The sequence below is a fragment of the Anomaloglossus baeobatrachus genome, chromosome 4 (genome assembly GCF_048569485.1).
Source record: "Anomaloglossus baeobatrachus isolate aAnoBae1 chromosome 4, aAnoBae1.hap1, whole genome shotgun sequence".
Taxonomy (NCBI): domain Eukaryota; kingdom Metazoa; phylum Chordata; class Amphibia; order Anura; family Aromobatidae; genus Anomaloglossus; species Anomaloglossus baeobatrachus.
The window spans coordinates 351,035,352-351,054,460 of NC_134356.1; positions in this window are offsets into that span (position 1 = coordinate 351,035,352).

Genomic DNA, 19,109 nt, shown 5'->3' on the forward strand with positions numbered 1-19,109 from the left:
TTTGCTAAAAGTGATACTGGTTTTGGTCTATGAACCAGGTTATTCATCATACATCTGGTACGGGTTTGTGGGGGTTTGTGTTACCCTCACCCTCTGGCCGTATGAGCCAGTTAGCCCTGTGCACAACTTTGTTGTGCTGGTGCTATGTTTCCCTGCCCGCCCAGTGAAATGAATCCGTTCAATATGAGGGGGCGTGACGCCATTGACAATGCTCGCTGCCTTTTCCTGGCGGCGGGTTCTGCGCATGCGCCGGCTACGTCACTGGTTATGTGACGTTTGCGGTTCAGGCCTGCGTTCCACAGTGCGACCCGGAAGTGTGGGAGGGTCTGCACTGATGCGGCGTCACACGTGGGCAGCCGAGCAGGGCTTAAAAAGATGGCGGGCGCAATGCAGCGGTGCGCAGCGTATAGGAGCCCCGCTTTTTGCCGTCCGGTAAGACCCTGCCGGTACTTTTTCCTATCAGTTCGCATGGTGAGTCTGTTCTATGATATAGGTATCTGATATTGTGTATTTGGTTTTCACAGCATGTCCTGTCCTGTCCTTCTGTTGTAAGGATTGACTCTCGATACTCCCCTGACGATTATCTTTGTATATGAAACGCGTTGGGAGAACAAGGACATCAGGACCTCAATCTCCTTAAGGGGACCAGGTGTTAAGTCCACTGAAATAGGACCACTGGGACGCCCAGGAGGATATGAGGATCTTATCTGATAGTGGTTGGATCGCCGTCTGATGTGGTGAGATCGTTCCATCCTCTATCTATAATTACAGGGTTCCTGGACCTTTTTGATACTGTGGTGGTCCAAGGCCCAACGGGTGAGCTGTCCCGGTATATGTTTGGCACGGGTCAGCTTACTTGTTGTTGTTATCTGTACAGGCGCTGTCCTGGGCTTGATGGTACCCCTATACATGCTAAAGGGGATTGTATTGTTTTGGTTTTAAGATAACTACTGTGGAGGAAGGCTTTACCTGCTTCCGTTTTAATAGGACTCAATAAAGGTTAAATTTTAATACTTTGTACCCCGTCCTTGCTGCTTTTGTCTAAATTTACCAGTGTGGTACAGTACCAGTAGCTATATAAATAATTGATTGGTATGGCTGGTTTCCTGGCTTCAGGAATTGACACAAATAATTGGTTCTCTGAGGTGAAGGAGGTGTTCTCTGAAAGAGAGCTTGTTCAGAAAAAATATACTCCCACCCTCAATAGTGCTTTTAGCGATTTGACAAAGGTTTATAAAGAACGGACCACCTCCTGGTGGGAAGTTCAGTCCCTCGAGGTATATCTGAAAGATAAAATTGTACCCCGCTATTTGCGGATTTCATTAACGCCGGGATATAGGTATAGAGGAACTGAGCTGGCATCTAGATGGGAGAAGGAGGTCACTGACTGTTCTTTAAAACTTATGACCTTGTTGTTGGACGAAGAGCGTAAACGGTTGGCGGGCCTTGAGGTCACTCTTAAGGAGCAAATTGACATCACTAAGAGATTTTCTGCGGAGGGTGAGTTTACTGCTAAAGAAACCGTTCTCCAGAACACTATAGAGAAATTTCAATACCACCTTAAAGAGAAAAAACACCGCTTTTACGTAAGAGATCTCCAAGACTTTAGAGACAATAAGGCTTATAGTTTTTTTCTGTCCAGACCTCCTAGGCCCAACGAAATCGACAGCACCTCTACAGATACTGAGGCGTCTGACATTGAGGGGCGTGGTGGTGCACCGAAAGGTAGAGGTAGGAATAAAGGGAAAAATAGAGGTAACAATCGTTTTTTAGAACAAACAGGTTACGCTCTACGGAACAGACAGAAGTCTGTAAGCACCCCCCTCCCTCTAGTCCAACTCAGGTAATTAATCTTTCAAAAAGGGAATTGACAAGTGGTGAACTGTCGGTTTTGAACAAAGGTCTTACCTTTGTGCCCACCTCGGATTTCAACACGTTCGAAGGGGTGAAGGATCTTCATCTTTTCGTTCGAAAATTAAGGTGGAAAAAACACTTTGTTAGGGAAGATAAAAAGCAGTGTTTGGAATTGGGTATTCCGGGTGACATTTTGGAGGATGTGAGGTTACTGTTTAACATTGGTGAGACTGATCCTAACCTCAGCGGCTTGGGACCTTTTACGGACCTTAAGCTGGGTAGTGAGAGAATGCCCCCGGTTGGTAGTGACGTAGGTTCCATTGACATTTTTCTTAATCTAGTAACCAAGGATCTTGAACAACTTAATATGGCACATTCCTGTAAATTCAACCTTACGAAACAGGAGATGGCAGGCCTGCTATCCCTGGAAAAATCTCCTGATTTGATAATTAAAAAATCAGATAAAGGGGGGAATGTTGTTGTGATGGACACCGATGGTTACAGGAGGATGTGTCTGGACATCCTTAATGATAGGAGGAGTTATGGCAGGCTCATGGTTAATCCTGTTGAGTCATTCACCAATGAACTGAAGAACATCTTGGTGACTGCTAAAGAGAATGGCCTGATTGACAAAAGGGAGTATGAGTTTCTTTTTCCTAGTTTCCCGGTCACCCCCACCTTTTATTGTCTACCAAAGGTGCACAAGGGGTTGGATCCGCTTAAGGGTAGACCGATTGTGTCTGGTGTGGGTAGTTTGACCCAGAACCTAGGAATTTATATTGATAGGCTCCTTAGGCCTTATGTCGTCTCTTTAAACTCCTACCTTAGAGACACCACTGATTTACTCAGAAAACTTGAAGGTGTCTCGGTGGATGATGATGTCATACTAGCGAGTATTGATGTGGAGTCATTATACTCGTCTATCGAACATGAGGCAGGTCTGAAGGCTGTACGGTACTTCCTCAACAGTAGAGGGAGACAATTTGAGGAACACAACTCTTTCCTATTACAGATCTTGGAATTTTCTCTGACGCACAACATCTTCCTCTTTGGGAACCAGCTCTACCACCAGCTCAGGGGCACTGCGATGGGCAGCCCTTGTGCGCCTTCGTACGCAAATTTGCTCCTGGGCTGGTGGGAGGAGACTGTTGTTTTTGGGGATGAGTCAGCGTTACCCACGGACAAGATCATTCTGTGGAGCAGGTTTATCGACGATGTGTTCCTCTTATGGAAGGGCTCTGAATCTGAACTCTCTGCCTTCGTTGCAGATTTGAACAATAGTAGCCCCGGCCTTCGTTTTACATATGAGAGCAATCTTTCTAGTCTTCCTTTTCTAGACGTCCTGGTGGAAAAAACTGCAGAGGGGGGTATTGCCACAAGTACCTACCGTAAACCTACAGCAACCAATTCGCTATTAAGGTGGGAAAGTGGGCACCCTCTGGCGCTAAAGAAGGGTATTCCTCGAGGGCAGTTTTCTAGAATTAGGAGAAATTGCTCTAGTGAGGGGAGTTGTGCCGTGCAGTCTAACGATCTTGAGGCCCGTTTTTTGGAAAGGGGATATCCACGTAAGGTCATCAGTGAGGCTCGTAGGGTGACTGATCGAGTAGAGAGAACTAATCTACTGTATCCACCAAAAAAAGAAAAAGAAAATGTTAAGACCAATGAGGTGATCAGGTTCATTACTACCTATAACAACGGGGCTAAGGAGGTGAGGAAGGTACTTGAAAAATATTAGCCTATCCTAATGATGGATGAGGACATCGGTACATTCATTTCAAATAAACCATGTATTACCTACAGGAAGGCTAGGTCCCTACAAGACCGACTGGTACACAGCCACTTTACTGACAACAGGGAATCTGGCAGCGGATGGCTTAGGAGTAACACCAAAGGGTGCTTCCGTTGTAGTGGCTGTGTTGCCTGTAACGCAATAAAAACAGGGAAGAAATTTTCCAGTAATGTCACAGGAAGAGAATATGAGATCCGACACTTTATTAATTGCCGTACTAAAGGTGTCATATATAAGGTGACTTGTCGTTGCGGTCTAGAGTATGTAGGAAAGACCAAGAGGGAACTGAGGAGGAGGGTGGGGGAGCACCTGAGGGATCTCAGGCTGAAGAATGATACCCCCCTAGCCAAGCATGTCAATACAATGCATAATGGTGACCCTGGGTGGATTTCCTTTCAGGGTATTGATATGATTTTTCCTCCTAAGCGAGGTGGGGACTGGAACAAGAGGATCCTTCAGCGTGAGGCTGAGTGGATCTTCAGGCTAAGAACGGTTACCCCCTCTGGTCTTAATGAAATCCTGTCCTTTGCACCCTTTTTGTGAGAATAGGCAGTTATTAGATAGGAGGGCTAGTCGTCGTACGAGCGGGGGCGCCTCTCACCGTCTATTTTAGGGTGCCGACCTCCGCTGACAGGTAGGGCCTGCATTTTTTAGGTAGTTTTAGTGGTGGAGGTGTAGGTAGGTCTTATGTTTCTCTTTTCTGTCCCTATTTATGCCCCCGTTTTTACTAATCCATGTCTAATCCATGTTTCAGGGTATTGATATGATTTTTCCTCCTAAGTGAGGTGGGGACTGGAACAAGAGGATCCTTCAGCGTGAGGCTGAGTGGATCTTCAGGCTAAGAACGGTTAACCCCTCTGGTCTTAATGAAATCCTGTCCTTTGCACCCTTTTTGTGAGAATAGGCAGTTATTAGATAGGAGGGCTAGTCGTCGTACGAGCGGGGGCGCCTCTCACCGTCTATTTTAGGGTGCCGACCTCCGCTGACAGGTAGGGCCTGCATTTTTTAGGTAGTTTTAGTGGTGGAGGTGTAGGTAGGTCTTATGTTTCTCTTTTCTGTCCCTATTTATGCCCCTGTTTTTACTAATCCATGTCTCAAAAGACCTGTTCTATTAATCCATGTCCCAATAGACCTGTTTTTCAAGTGACTTTTTCTCTACCTCCTTATGCTGTATGGGTATCTTGTATATATTTTTTCTATTTGCTAATTTTCCTCCTTTTGCTAAAAGTGATACTGGTTTTGGTCTATGAACCAGGTTATTCGTCATACATCTGGTATGGGTTTGAGGGGGTTTGTGTTACCCTCACCCTCTGGCCGTATGAGCCAGTTAGCCCTGTGCACAACTTTGTTGTGCTGGTGCTATGTTTCCCTGCCCGCCCAGTGAAATGAATCCGTTCAATATGAGGGGGCGTGACGCCGTTGACAATGCTCGCTGCCTTTTCCTGGCGGCGGGTTCTGCGCATGCGCCGGCTATGTCACTGGTTATGTGACGTTTGCGGTTCAGGCCTGCGTTCCACAATGCGACCCGGAAGTGTGGGAGGGTCTGCACTGATGCGGCGTCACACGTGGGCAGCCGAGCAGGGCTTAAAAAGATGGCGGGCGCAATGCAGCGGTGCGCAGCGTATAGGAGCCCCGCTGTTTGCCGTCCGGTAAGACCCTGCCGGTACTTTTTCCTATCAGTTCGCATGGTGAGTCTGTTCTATGATATAGGTATCTGATATTGTGTATTTGGTTTTCACAGCATGTCCTGTCCTGTCCTTCTGTTGTAAGGATTGACTCTCGATACTCCCCTGACGATTATCTTTGTATATGAAACGCGTTGGGAGAACAAGGACATCAGGACCTCAATCTCCTTAAGGGGACCAGGTGTTAAGTCCACTGAAATAGGACCACTGGGACGCCCAGAAGGATATGAGGATCTTATCTGATAGTGGTTGGATCGCCGTCTGATGTGGTGAGATCGTTCCATCCTCTATCTATAATTACAGGGTTCCTGGACCTTTTTGATACCGTGGTGGTCCAAGGCCCAACGGGTGAGCTGTCCCGGTATATGTTTGGCACGGGTCAGCTTACTTGTTGTTGTTATCTGTACAGGCGCTGTCCTGGGCTTGATGGTACCCCTATACATGCTAAAGGGGATTGTATTGTTTTGGTTTTAAGATAACTACTGTGGAGGAAGGCTTTACCTGCTATATATAAGAATAAGGCTGCACATCAAACTTAGATAATGGTTTAATGCCTCAAGCATATGGAAAAATATTGGAATATACAATGAAAAATGCTACTTGCTAATTTGAACATGTGAATAATGAATTGCATACCTGCTATGAATATTAGGAAAAAGGAGATATTTAGCAATCGCATTGATCAATGTAACTGAGCCCCAAAACCTCGTCAAGGTATATCTCTATATTGGGGTCCCTAGCTCTGTGACCCTAACTGTGTGTCATCTCATTGCAATTAAAAACTGCTATGGGTGGAGAGGGGTAACTAAGGACTTTCTTATATAGGAGATGGAAAAAACATGGCCGAAAGGGGCGGAGCTGTGTTCACATTCAGAAAAAAAACTACATATAACTGAATAGAATAACTGAAGTGAGCACTAATATATATATATATGAGTGCAAGCCAAAAATACATACTATATATAAGAATAAGGCTGCACATCAAACTTAGATAATGGTATAATGCCTCAAGCATATGGAAAAATATTGGAATATACAATGAAAAATGCTACTTGCTAATTTGAACATGTGAATAATGAATTGCATACCTGCTATGAATATTAGGAAAAAGGAGATATTTAGCAATCGCATTGATCAATGTAACTGAGCCCCAAAACCTCGTCAAGGTATATCTCTATATTGGGGTCCCTAGCTCTGTGACCCTAACTGTGTGTCATCTCATTGCAATTAAAAACTGCTATGGGTGGAGAGGGGTAACTAAGGACTTTCTTATATAGGAGATGGAAAAAACATGGCCGAAAGGGGCGGAGCTGTGTTCACATTCAGAAAAAAAACTACATATAACTGAATAGAATAACTGAAGTGAGCACTAATATATATATATGAGTGCAAGCCAAAAATACATACTATATATAAGAATAAGGCTGCACATCAAACTTAGATAATGGTATAATGCCTCAAGCATATGGAAAAATATTGGAATATACAATGAAAAATGCTACTTGCTAATTTGAACATGTGAATAATGAATTGCATACCTGCTATGAATATTAGGAAAAAGGAGATATTTAGCAATCGCATTGATCAATGTAACTGAGCCCCAAAACCTCGTCAAGGTATATCTCTATATTGGGGTCCCTAGCTCTGTGACCCTAACTGTGTGTCATCTCATTGCAATTAAAAACTGCTATGGGTGGAGAGGGGTAACTAAGGATTTTCTTATATAGGAGATGGAAAAAACATGGCCGAAAGGGGCGGAGCTGTGTTCACATTCAGAAAAAAAACTACATATAACTGAATAGAATAACTGAAGTGAGCACTAATATATATATATGAGTGCAAGCCAAAAATACATACTATATATAAGAATAAGGCTGCACATCAAACTTAGATAATGGTATAATGCCTCAAGCATATGGAAAAATATTGGAATATACAATGAAAAATGCTACTTGCTAATTTGAACATGTGAATAATGAATTGCATACCTGCTATGAATATTAGGAAAAAGGAGATATTTAGCAATCGCATTGATCAATGTAACTGAGCCCCAAAACCTCGTCAAGGTATATCTCTATATTGGGGTCCCTAGCTCTGTGACCCTAACTGTGTGTCATCTCATTGCAATTAAAAACTGCTATGGGTGGAGAGGGGTAACTAAGGACTTTCTTATATAGGAGATGGAAAAAACATGGCCGAAAGGGGCGGAGCTGTGTTCACATTCAGAAAAAAAACTACATATAACTGAATAGAATAACTGAAGTGAGCACTAATATATATATATGAGTGCAAGCCAAAAATACATACTATATATAAGAATAAGGCTGCACATCAAACTTAGATAATGGTATAATGCCTCAAGCATATGGAAAAATATTGGAATATACAATGAAAAATGCTACTTGCTAATTTGAACATGTGAATAATGAATTGCATACCTGCTATGAATATTAGGAAAAAGGAGATATTTAGCAATCGCATTGATCAATGTAACTGAGCCCCAAAACCTCGTCAAGGTATATCTCTATATTGGGGTCCCTAGCTCTGTGACCCTAACTGTGTGTCATCTCATTGCAATTAAAAACTGCTATGGGTGGAGAGGGGTAACTAAGGACTTTCTTATATAGGAGATGGAAAAAACATGGCCGAAAGGGGCGGAGCTGTGTTCACATTCAGAAAAAAAACTACATATAACTGAATAGAATAACTGAAGTGAGCACTAATATATATATATGAGTGCAAGCCAAAAATACATACTATATATAAGAATAAGGCTGCACATCAAACTTAGATAATGGTATAATGCCTCAAGCATATGGAAAAATATTGGAATATACAATGAAAAATGCTACTTGCTAATTTGAACATGTGAATAATGAATTGCATACCTGCTATGAATATTAGGAAAAAGGAGATATTTAGCAATCGCATTGATCAATGTAACTGAGCCCCAAAACCTCGTCAAGGTATATCTCTATATTGGGGTCCCTAGCTCTGTGACCCTAACTGTGTGTCATCTCATTGCAATTAAAAACTGCTATGGGTGGAGAGGGGTAACTAAGGACTTTCTTATATAGGAGATGGAAAAAACATGGCCGAAAGGGGCGGAGCTGTGTTCACATTCAGAAAAAAAACTACATATAACTGAATAGAATAACTGAAGTGAGCACTAATATATATATATGAGTGCAAGCCAAAAATACATACTATATATAAGAATAAGGCTGCACATCAAACTTAGATAATGGTATAATGCCTCAAGCATATGGAAAAATATTGGAATATACAATGAAAAATGCTACTTGCTAATTTGAACATGTGAATAATGAATTGCATACCTGCTATGAATATTAGGAAAAAGGAGATATTTAGCAATCGCATTGATCAATGTAACTGAGCCCCAAAACCTCGTCAAGGTATATCTCTATATTGGGGTCCCTAGCTCTGTGACCCTAACTGTGTGTCATCTCATTGCAATTAAAAACTGCTATGGGTGGAGAGGGGTAACTAAGGACTTTCTTATATAGGAGATGGAAAAAACATGGCCGAAAGGGGCGGAGCTGTGTTCACATTCAGAAAAAAAACTACATATAACTGAATAGAATAACTGAAGTGAGCACTAATATATATATATATATGAGTGCAAGCCAAAAATACATACTATATATAAGAATAAGGCTGCACATCAAACTTAGATAATGGTATAATGCCTCAAGCATATGGAAAAATATTGGAATATACAATGAAAAATGCTACTTGCTAATTTGAACATGTGAATAATGAATTGCATACCTGCTATGAATATTAGGAAAAAGGAGATATTTAGCAATCGCATTGATCAATGTAACTGAGCCCCAAAACCTCGTCAAGGTATATCTCTATATTGGGGTCCCTAGCTCTGTGACCCTAACTGTGTGTCATCTCATTGCAATTAAAAACTGCTATGGGTGGAGAGGGGTAACTAAGGACTTTCTTATATAGGAGATGGAAAAAACATGGCCGAAAGGGGCGGAGCTGTGTTCACATTCAGAAAAAAAACTACATATAACTGAATAGAATAACTGAAGTGAGCACTAATATATATATATGAGTGCAAGCCAAAAATACATACTATATATAAGAATAAGGCTGCACATCAAACTTAGATAATGGTATAATGCCTCAAGCATATGGAAAAATATTGGAATATACAATGAAAAATGCTACTTGCTAATTTGAACATGTGAATAATGAATTGCATACCTGCTATGAATATTAGGAAAAAGGAGATATTTAGCAATCGCATTGATCAATGTAACTGAGCCCCAAAACCTCGTCAAGGTATATCTCTATATTGGGGTCCCTAGCTCTGTGACCCTAACTGTGTGTCATCTCATTGCAATTAAAAACTGCTATGGGTGGAGAGGGGTAACTAAGGACTTTCTTATATAGGAGATGGAAAAAACATGGCCGAAAGGGGCGGAGCTGTGTTCACATTCAGAAAAAAAACTACATATAACTGAATAGAATAACTGAAGTGAGCACTAATATATATATATATGAGTGCAAGCCAAAAATACATACTATATATAAGAATAAGGCTGCACATCAAACTTAGATAATGGTATAATGCCTCAAGCATATGGAAAAATATTGGAATATACAATGAAAAATGCTACTTGCTAATTTGAACATGTGAATAATGAATTGCATACCTGCTATGAATATTAGGAAAAAGGAGATATTTAGCAATCGCATTGATCAATGTAACTGAGCCCCAAAACCTCGTCAAGGTATATCTCTATATTGGGGTCCCTAGCTCTGTGACCCTAACTGTGTGTCATCTCATTGCAATTAAAAACTGCTATGGGTGGAGAGGGGTAACTAAGGACTTTCTTATATAGGAGATGGAAAAAACATGGCCGAAAGGGGCGGAGCTGTGTTCACATTCAGAAAAAAAACTACATATAACTGAATAGAATAACTGAAGTGAGCACTAATATATATATATGAGTGCAAGCCAAAAATACATACTATATATAAGAATAAGGCTGCACATCAAACTTAGATAATGGTATAATGCCTCAAGCATATGGAAAAATATTGGAATATACAATGAAAAATGCTACTTGCTAATTTGAACATGTGAATAATGAATTGCATACCTGCTATGAATATTAGGAAAAAGGAGATATTTAGCAATCGCATTGATCAATGTAACTGAGCCCCAAAACCTCGTCAAGGTATATCTCTATATTGGGGTCCCTAGCTCTGTGACCCTAACTGTGTGTCATCTCATTGCAATTAAAAACTGCTATGGGTGGAGAGGGGTAACTAAGGACTTTCTTATATAGGAGATGGAAAAAACATGGCCGAAAGGGGCGGAGCTGTGTTCACATTCAGAAAAAAAACTACATATAACTGAATAGAATAACTGAAGTGAGCACTAATATATATATATATGAGTGCAAGCCAAAAATACATACTATATATAAGAATAAGGCTGCACATCAAACTTAGATAATGGTATAATGCCTCAAGCATATGGAAAAATATTGGAATATACAATGAAAAATGCTACTTGCTAATTTGAACATGTGAATAATGAATTGCATACCTGCTATGAATATTAGGAAAAAGGAGATATTTAGCAATCGCATTGATCAATGTAACTGAGCCCCAAAACCTCGTCAAGGTATATCTCTATATTGGGGTCCCTAGCTCTGTGACCCTAACTGTGTGTCATCTCATTGCAATTAAAAACTGCTATGGGTGGAGAGGGGTAACTAAGGACTTTCTTATATAGGAGATGGAAAAAACATGGCCGAAAGGGGCGGAGCTGTGTTCACATTCAGAAAAAAAACTACATATAACTGAATAGAATAACTGAAGTGAGCACTAATATATATATATGAGTGCAAGCCAAAAATACATACTATATATAAGAATAAGGCTGCACATCAAACTTAGATAATGGTATAATGCCTCAAGCATATGGAAAAATATTGGAATATACAATGAAAAATGCTACTTGCTAATTTGAACATGTGAATAATGAATTGCATACCTGCTATGAATATTAGGAAAAAGGAGATATTTAGCAATCGCATTGATCAATGTAACTGAGCCCCAAAACCTCGTCAAGGTATATCTCTATATTGGGGTCCCTAGCTCTGTGACCCTAACTGTGTGTCATCTCATTGCAATTAAAAACTGCTATGGGTGGAGAGGGGTAACTAAGGACTTTCTTATATAGGAGATGGAAAAAACATGGCCGAAAGGGGCGGAGCTGTGTTCACATTCAGAAAAAAAACTACATATAACTGAATAGAATAACTGAAGTGAGCACTAATATATATATATATATGAGTGCAAGCCAAAAATACATACTATATATAAGAATAAGGCTGCACATCAAACTTAGATAATGGTATAATGCCTCAAGCATATGGAAAAATATTGGAATATACAATGAAAAATGCTACTTGCTAATTTGAACATGTGAATAATGAATTGCATACCTGCTATGAATATTAGGAAAAAGGAGATATTTAGCAATCGCATTGATCAATGTAACTGAGCCCCAAAACCTCGTCAAGGTATATCTCTATATTGGGGTCCCTAGCTCTGTGACCCTAACTGTGTGTCATCTCATTGCAATTAAAAACTGCTATGGGTGGAGAGGGGTAACTAAGGACTTTCTTATATAGGAGATGGAAAAAACATGGCCGAAAGGGGCGGAGCTGTGTTCACATTCAGAAAAAAAACTACATATAACTGAATAGAATAACTGAAGTGAGCACTAATATATATATATGAGTGCAAGCCAAAAATACATACTATATATAAGAATAAGGCTGCACATCAAACTTAGATAATGGTATAATGCCTCAAGCATATGGAAAAATATTGGAATATACAATGAAAAATGCTACTTGCTAATTTGAACATGTGAATAATGAATTGCATACCTGCTATGAATATTAGGAAAAAGGAGATATTTAGCAATCGCATTGATCAATGTAACTGAGCCCCAAAACCTCGTCAAGGTATATCTCTATATTGGGGTCCCTAGCTCTGTGACCCTAACTGTGTGTCATCTCATTGCAATTAAAAACTGCTATGGGTGGAGAGGGGTAACTAAGGACTTTCTTATATAGGAGATGGAAAAAACATGGCCGAAAGGGGCGGAGCTGTGTTCACATTCAGAAAAAAAACTACATATAACTGAATAGAATAACTGAAGTGAGCACTAATATATATATATATATGAGTGCAAGCCAAAAATACATACTATATATAAGAATAAGGCTGCACATCAAACTTAGATAATGGTATAATGCCTCAAGCATATGGAAAAATATTGGAATATACAATGAAAAATGCTACTTGCTAATTTGAACATGTGAATAATGAATTGCATACCTGCTATGAATATTAGGAAAAAGGAGATATTTAGCAATCGCATTGATCAATGTAACTGAGCCCCAAAACCTCGTCAAGGTATATCTCTATATTGGGGTCCCTAGCTCTGTGACCCTAACTGTGTGTCATCTCATTGCAATTAAAAACTGCTATGGGTGGAGAGGGGTAACTAAGGACTTTCTTATATAGGAGATGGAAAAAACATGGCCGAAAGGGGCGGAGCTGTGTTCACATTCAGAAAAAAAACTACATATAACTGAATAGAATAACTGAAGTGAGCACTAATATATATATATGAGTGCAAGCCAAAAATACATACTATATATAAGAATAAGGCTGCACATCAAACTTAGATAATGGTATAATGCCTCAAGCATATGGAAAAATATTGGAATATACAATGAAAAATGCTACTTGCTAATTTGAACATGTGAATAATGAATTGCATACCTGCTATGAATATTAGGAAAAAGGAGATATTTAGCAATCGCATTGATCAATGTAACTGAGCCCCAAAACCTCGTCAAGGTATATCTCTATATTGGGGTCCCTAGCTCTGTGACCCTAACTGTGTGTCATCTCATTGCAATTAAAAACTGCTATGGGTGGAGAGGGGTAACTAAGGACTTTCTTATATAGGAGATGGAAAAAACATGGCCGAAAGGGGCGGAGCTGTGTTCACATTCAGAAAAAAAACTACATATAACTGAATAGAATAACTGAAGTGAGCACTAATATATATATATGAGTGCAAGCCAAAAATACATACTATATATAAGAATAAGGCTGCACATCAAACTTAGATAATGGTATAATGCCTCAAGCATATGGAAAAATATTGGAATATACAATGAAAAATGCTACTTGCTAATTTGAACATGTGAATAATGAATTGCATACCTGCTATGAATATTAGGAAAAAGGAGATATTTAGCAATCGCATTGATCAATGTAACTGAGCCCCAAAACCTCGTCAAGGTATATCTCTATATTGGGGTCCCTAGCTCTGTGACCCTAACTGTGTGTCATCTCATTGCAATTAAAAACTGCTATGGGTGGAGAGGGGTAACTAAGGACTTTCTTATATAGGAGATGGAAAAAACATGGCCGAAAGGGGCGGAGCTGTGTTCACATTCAGAAAAAAAACTACATATAACTGAATAGAATAACTGAAGTGAGCACTAATATATATATATATGAGTGCAAGCCAAAAATACATACTATATATAAGAATAAGGCTGCACATCAAACTTAGATAATGGTATAATGCCTCAAGCATATGGAAAAATATTGGAATATACAATGAAAAATGCTACTTGCTAATTTGAACATGTGAATAATGAATTGCATACCTGCTATGAATATTAGGAAAAAGGAGATATTTAGCAATCGCATTGATCAATGTAACTGAGCCCCAAAACCTCGTCAAGGTATATCTCTATATTGGGGTCCCTAGCTCTGTGACCCTAACTGTGTGTCATCTCATTGCAATTAAAAACTGCTATGGGTGGAGAGGGGTAACTAAGGACTTTCTTATATAGGAGATGGAAAAAACATGGCCGAAAGGGGCGGAGCTGTGTTCACATTCAGAAAAAAAACTACATATAACTGAATAGAATAACTGAAGTGAGCACTAATATATATATATGAGTGCAAGCCAAAAATACATACTATATATAAGAATAAGGCTGCACATCAAACTTAGATAATGGTATAATGCCTCAAGCATATGGAAAAATATTGGAATATACAATGAAAAATGCTACTTGCTAATTTGAACATGTGAATAATGAATTGCATACCTGCTATGAATATTAGGAAAAAGGAGATATTTAGCAATCGCATTGATCAATGTAACTGAGCCCCAAAACCTCGTCAAGGTATATCTCTATATTGGGGTCCCTAGCTCTGTGACCCTAACTGTGTGTCATCTCATTGCAATTAAAAACTGCTATGGGTGGAGAGGGGTAACTAAGGACTTTCTTATATAGGAGATGGAAAAAACATGGCCGAAAGGGGCGGAGCTGTGTTCACATTCAGAAACAAAACTACATATAACTGAATAGAATAACTGAAGTGAGCACTAATATATATATATGAGTGCAAGCCAAAAATACATACTATATATAAGAATAAGGCTGCACATCAAACTTAGATAATGGTATAATGCCTCAAGCATATGGAAAAATATTGGAATATACAATGAAAAATGCTACTTGCTAATTTGAACATGTGAATAATGAATTGCATACCTGCTATGAATATTAGGAAAAAGGAGATATTTAGCAATCGCATTGATCAATGTAACTGAGCCCCAAAACCTCGTCAAGGTATATCTCTATATTGGGGTCCCTAGCTCTGTGACCCTAACTGTGTGTCATCTCATTGCAATTAAAAACTGCTATGGGTGGAGAGGGGTAACTAAGGACTTTCTTATATAGGAGATGGAAAAAACATGGCCGAAAGGGGCGGAGCTGTGTTCACATTCAGAAAAAAAACTACATATAACTGAATAGAATAACTGAAGTGAGCACTAATATATATATATATATGAGTGCAAGCCAAAAATACATACTATATATAAGAATAAGGCTGCACATCAAACTTAGATAATGGTATAATGCCTCAAGCATATGGAAAAATATTGGAATATACAATGAAAAATGCTACTTGCTAATTTGAACATGTGAATAATGAATTGCATACCTGCTATGAATATTAGGAAAAAGGAGATATTTAGCAATCGCATTGATCAATGTAACTGAGCCCCAAAACCTCGTCAAGGTATATCTCTATATTGGGGTCCCTAGCTCTGTGACCCTAACTGTGTGTCATCTCATTGCAATTAAAAACTGCTATGGGTGGAGAGGGGTAACTAAGGACTTTCTTATATAGGAGATGGAAAAAACATGGCCGAAAGGGGCGGAGCTGTGTTCACATTCAGAAAAAAAACTACATATAACTGAATAGAATAACTGAAGTGAGCACTAATATATATATATGAGTGCAAGCCAAAAATACATACTATATATAAGAATAAGGCTGCACATCAAACTTAGATAATGGTATAATGCCTCAAGCATATGGAAAAATATTGGAATATACAATGAAAAATGCTACTTGCTAATTTGAACATGTGAATAATGAATTGCATACCTGCTATGAATATTAGGAAAAAGGAGATATTTAGCAATCGCATTGATCAATGTAACTGAGCCCCAAAACCTCGTCAAGGTATATCTCTATATTGGGGTCCCTAGCTCTGTGACCCTAACTGTGTGTCATCTCATTGCAATTAAAAACTGCTATGGGTGGAGAGGGGTAACTAAGGACTTTCTTATATAGGAGATGGAAAAAACATGGCCGAAAGGGGCGGAGCTGTGTTCACATTCAGAAAAAAAACTACATATAACTGAATAGAATAACTGAAGTGAGCACTAATATATATATATGAGTGCAAGCCAAAAATACATACTATATATAAGAATAAGGCTGCACATCAAACTTAGATAATGGTATAATGCCTCAAGCATATGGAAAAATATTGGAATATACAATGAAAAATGCTACTTGCTAATTTGAACATGTGAATAATGAATTGCATACCTGCTATGAATATTAGGAAAAAGGAGATATTTAGCAATCGCATTGATCAATGTAACTGAGCCCCAAAACCTCGTCAAGGTATATCTCTATATTGGGGTCCCTAGCTCTGTGACCCTAACTGTGTGTCATCTCATTGCAATTAAAAACTGCTATGGGTGGAGAGGGGTAACTAAGGACTTTCTTATATAGGAGATGGAAAAAACATGGCCGAAAGGGGCGGAGCTGTGTTCACATTCAGAAAAAAAACTACATATAACTGAATAGAATAACTGAAGTGAGCACTAATATATATATATGAGTGCAAGCCAAAAATACATACTATATATAAGAATAAGGCTGCACATCAAACTTAGATAATGGTATAATGCCTCAAGCATATGGAAAAATATTGGAATATACAATGAAAAATGCTACTTGCTAATTTGAACATGTGAATAATGAATTGCATACCTGCTATGAATATTAGGAAAAAGGAGATATTTAGCAATCGCATTGATCAATGTAACTGAGCCCCAAAACCTCGTCAAGGTATATCTCTATATTGGGGTCCCTAGCTCTGTGACCCTAACTGTGTGTCATCTCATTGCAATTAAAAACTGCTATGGGTGGAGAGGGGTAACTAAGGACTTTCTTATATAGGAGATGGAAAAAACATGGCCGAAAGGGGCGGAGCTGTGTTCACATTCAGAAAAAACTACATATAACTGAATAGAATAACTGAAGTGAGCACTAATATATATATATATGAGTGCAAGCCAAAAATACATACTATATATAAGAATAAGGCTGCACATCAAACTTAGATATTGGTATAATGCCTCAAGCATATGGAAAAATATTGGAATATACAATGAAAAATGCTACTTGCTAATTTGAACATGTGAATAATGAATTGCATACCTGCTATGAATATTAGGAAAAAGGAGATATTTAGCAATCGCATTGATCAATGTAACTGAGCCCCAAAACCTCGTCAAGGTATATCTCTATATTGGGGTCCCTAGCTCTGTGACCCTAACTGTGTGTCATCTCATTGCAATTAAAAACTGCTATGGGTGGAGAGGGGTAACTAAGGACTTTCTTATATAGGAGATGGAAAAAACATGGCCGAAAGGGGCGGAGCTGTGTTCACATTCAGAAAAAAAACTACATATAACTGAATAGAATAACTGAAGTGAGCACTAATATATATATATGAGTGCAAGCCAAAAATACATACTATATATAAGAATAAGGCTGCACATCAAACTTAGATAATGGTATAATGCCTCAAGCATATGGAAAAATATTGGAATATACAATGAAAAATGCTACTTGCTAATTTGAACATGTGAATAATGAATTGCATACCTGCTATGAATATTAGGAAAAAGGAGATATTTAGCAATCGCATTGATCAATGTAACTGAGCCCCAAAACCTCGTCAAGGTATATCTCTATATTGGGGTCCCTAGCTCTGTGACCCTAACTGTGTGTCATCTCATTGCAATTAAAAACTGCTATGGGTGGAGAGGGGTAACTAAGGACTTTCTTATATAGGAGATGGAAAAAACATGGCCGAAAGGGGCGGAGCTGTGTTCACATTCAGAAAAAAAACTACATATAACTGAATAGAATAACTGAAGTGAGCACTAATATATATATATGAGTGCAAGCCAAAAATACATACTATATATAAGAATAAGGCTGCACATCAAACTTAGATAATGGTATAATGCCTCAAGCATATGGAAAAATATTGGAATATACAATGAAAAATGCTACTTGCTAATTTGAACATGTGAATAATGAATTGCATACCTGCTATGAATATTAGGAAAAAGGAGATATTTAGCAATCGCATTGATCAATGTAACTGAGCCCCAAAACCTCGTCAAGGTATATCTCTATATTGGGGTCCCTAGCTCTGTGACCCTAACTGTGTGTCATCTCATTGCAATTAAAAACTGCTATGGGTGGAGAGGGGTAACTAAGGACTTTCTTATATAGGAGATGGAAAAAACATGGCCGAAAGGGGCGGAGCTGTGTTCACATTCAGAAAAAAAACTACATATAACTGAATAGAATAACTGAAGTGAGCACTAATATATATATATGAGTGCAAGCCAAAAATACATACTATATATAAGAATAAGGCTGCACATCAAACTTAGATAATGGTATAATGCCTCAAGCATATGGAAAAATATTGGAATATACAATGAAAAATGCTACTTGCTAATTTGAACATGTGAATAATGAATTGCATACCTGCTATGAATATTAGGAAAAAGGAGATATTTAGCAATCGCATTGATCAATGTAACTGAGCCCCAAAACCTCGTCAAGGTATATCTCTATATTGGGGTCCCTAGCTCTGTGACCCTAACTGTGTGTCATCTCATTGCAATTAAAAACTGCTATGGGTGGAGAGGGGTAACTAAGGACTTTCTTATATAGGAGATGGAAAAAACATGGCCGAAAGGGGCGGAGCTGTGTTCACATTCAGAAAAAAAACTACATATAACTGAATAGAATAACTGAAGTGAGCACTAATATATATATATGAGTGCAAGCCAAAAATACATACTATATATAAGAATAAGGCTGCACATCAAACTTAGATAATGGTATAATGCCTCAAGCATATGGAAAAATATTGGAATATACAATGAAAAATGCTACTTGCTAATTTGAACATGTGAATAATGAATTGCATACCTGCTATGAATATTAGGAAAAAGGAGATATTTAGCAATCGCATTGATCAATGTAACTGAGCCCCAAAACCT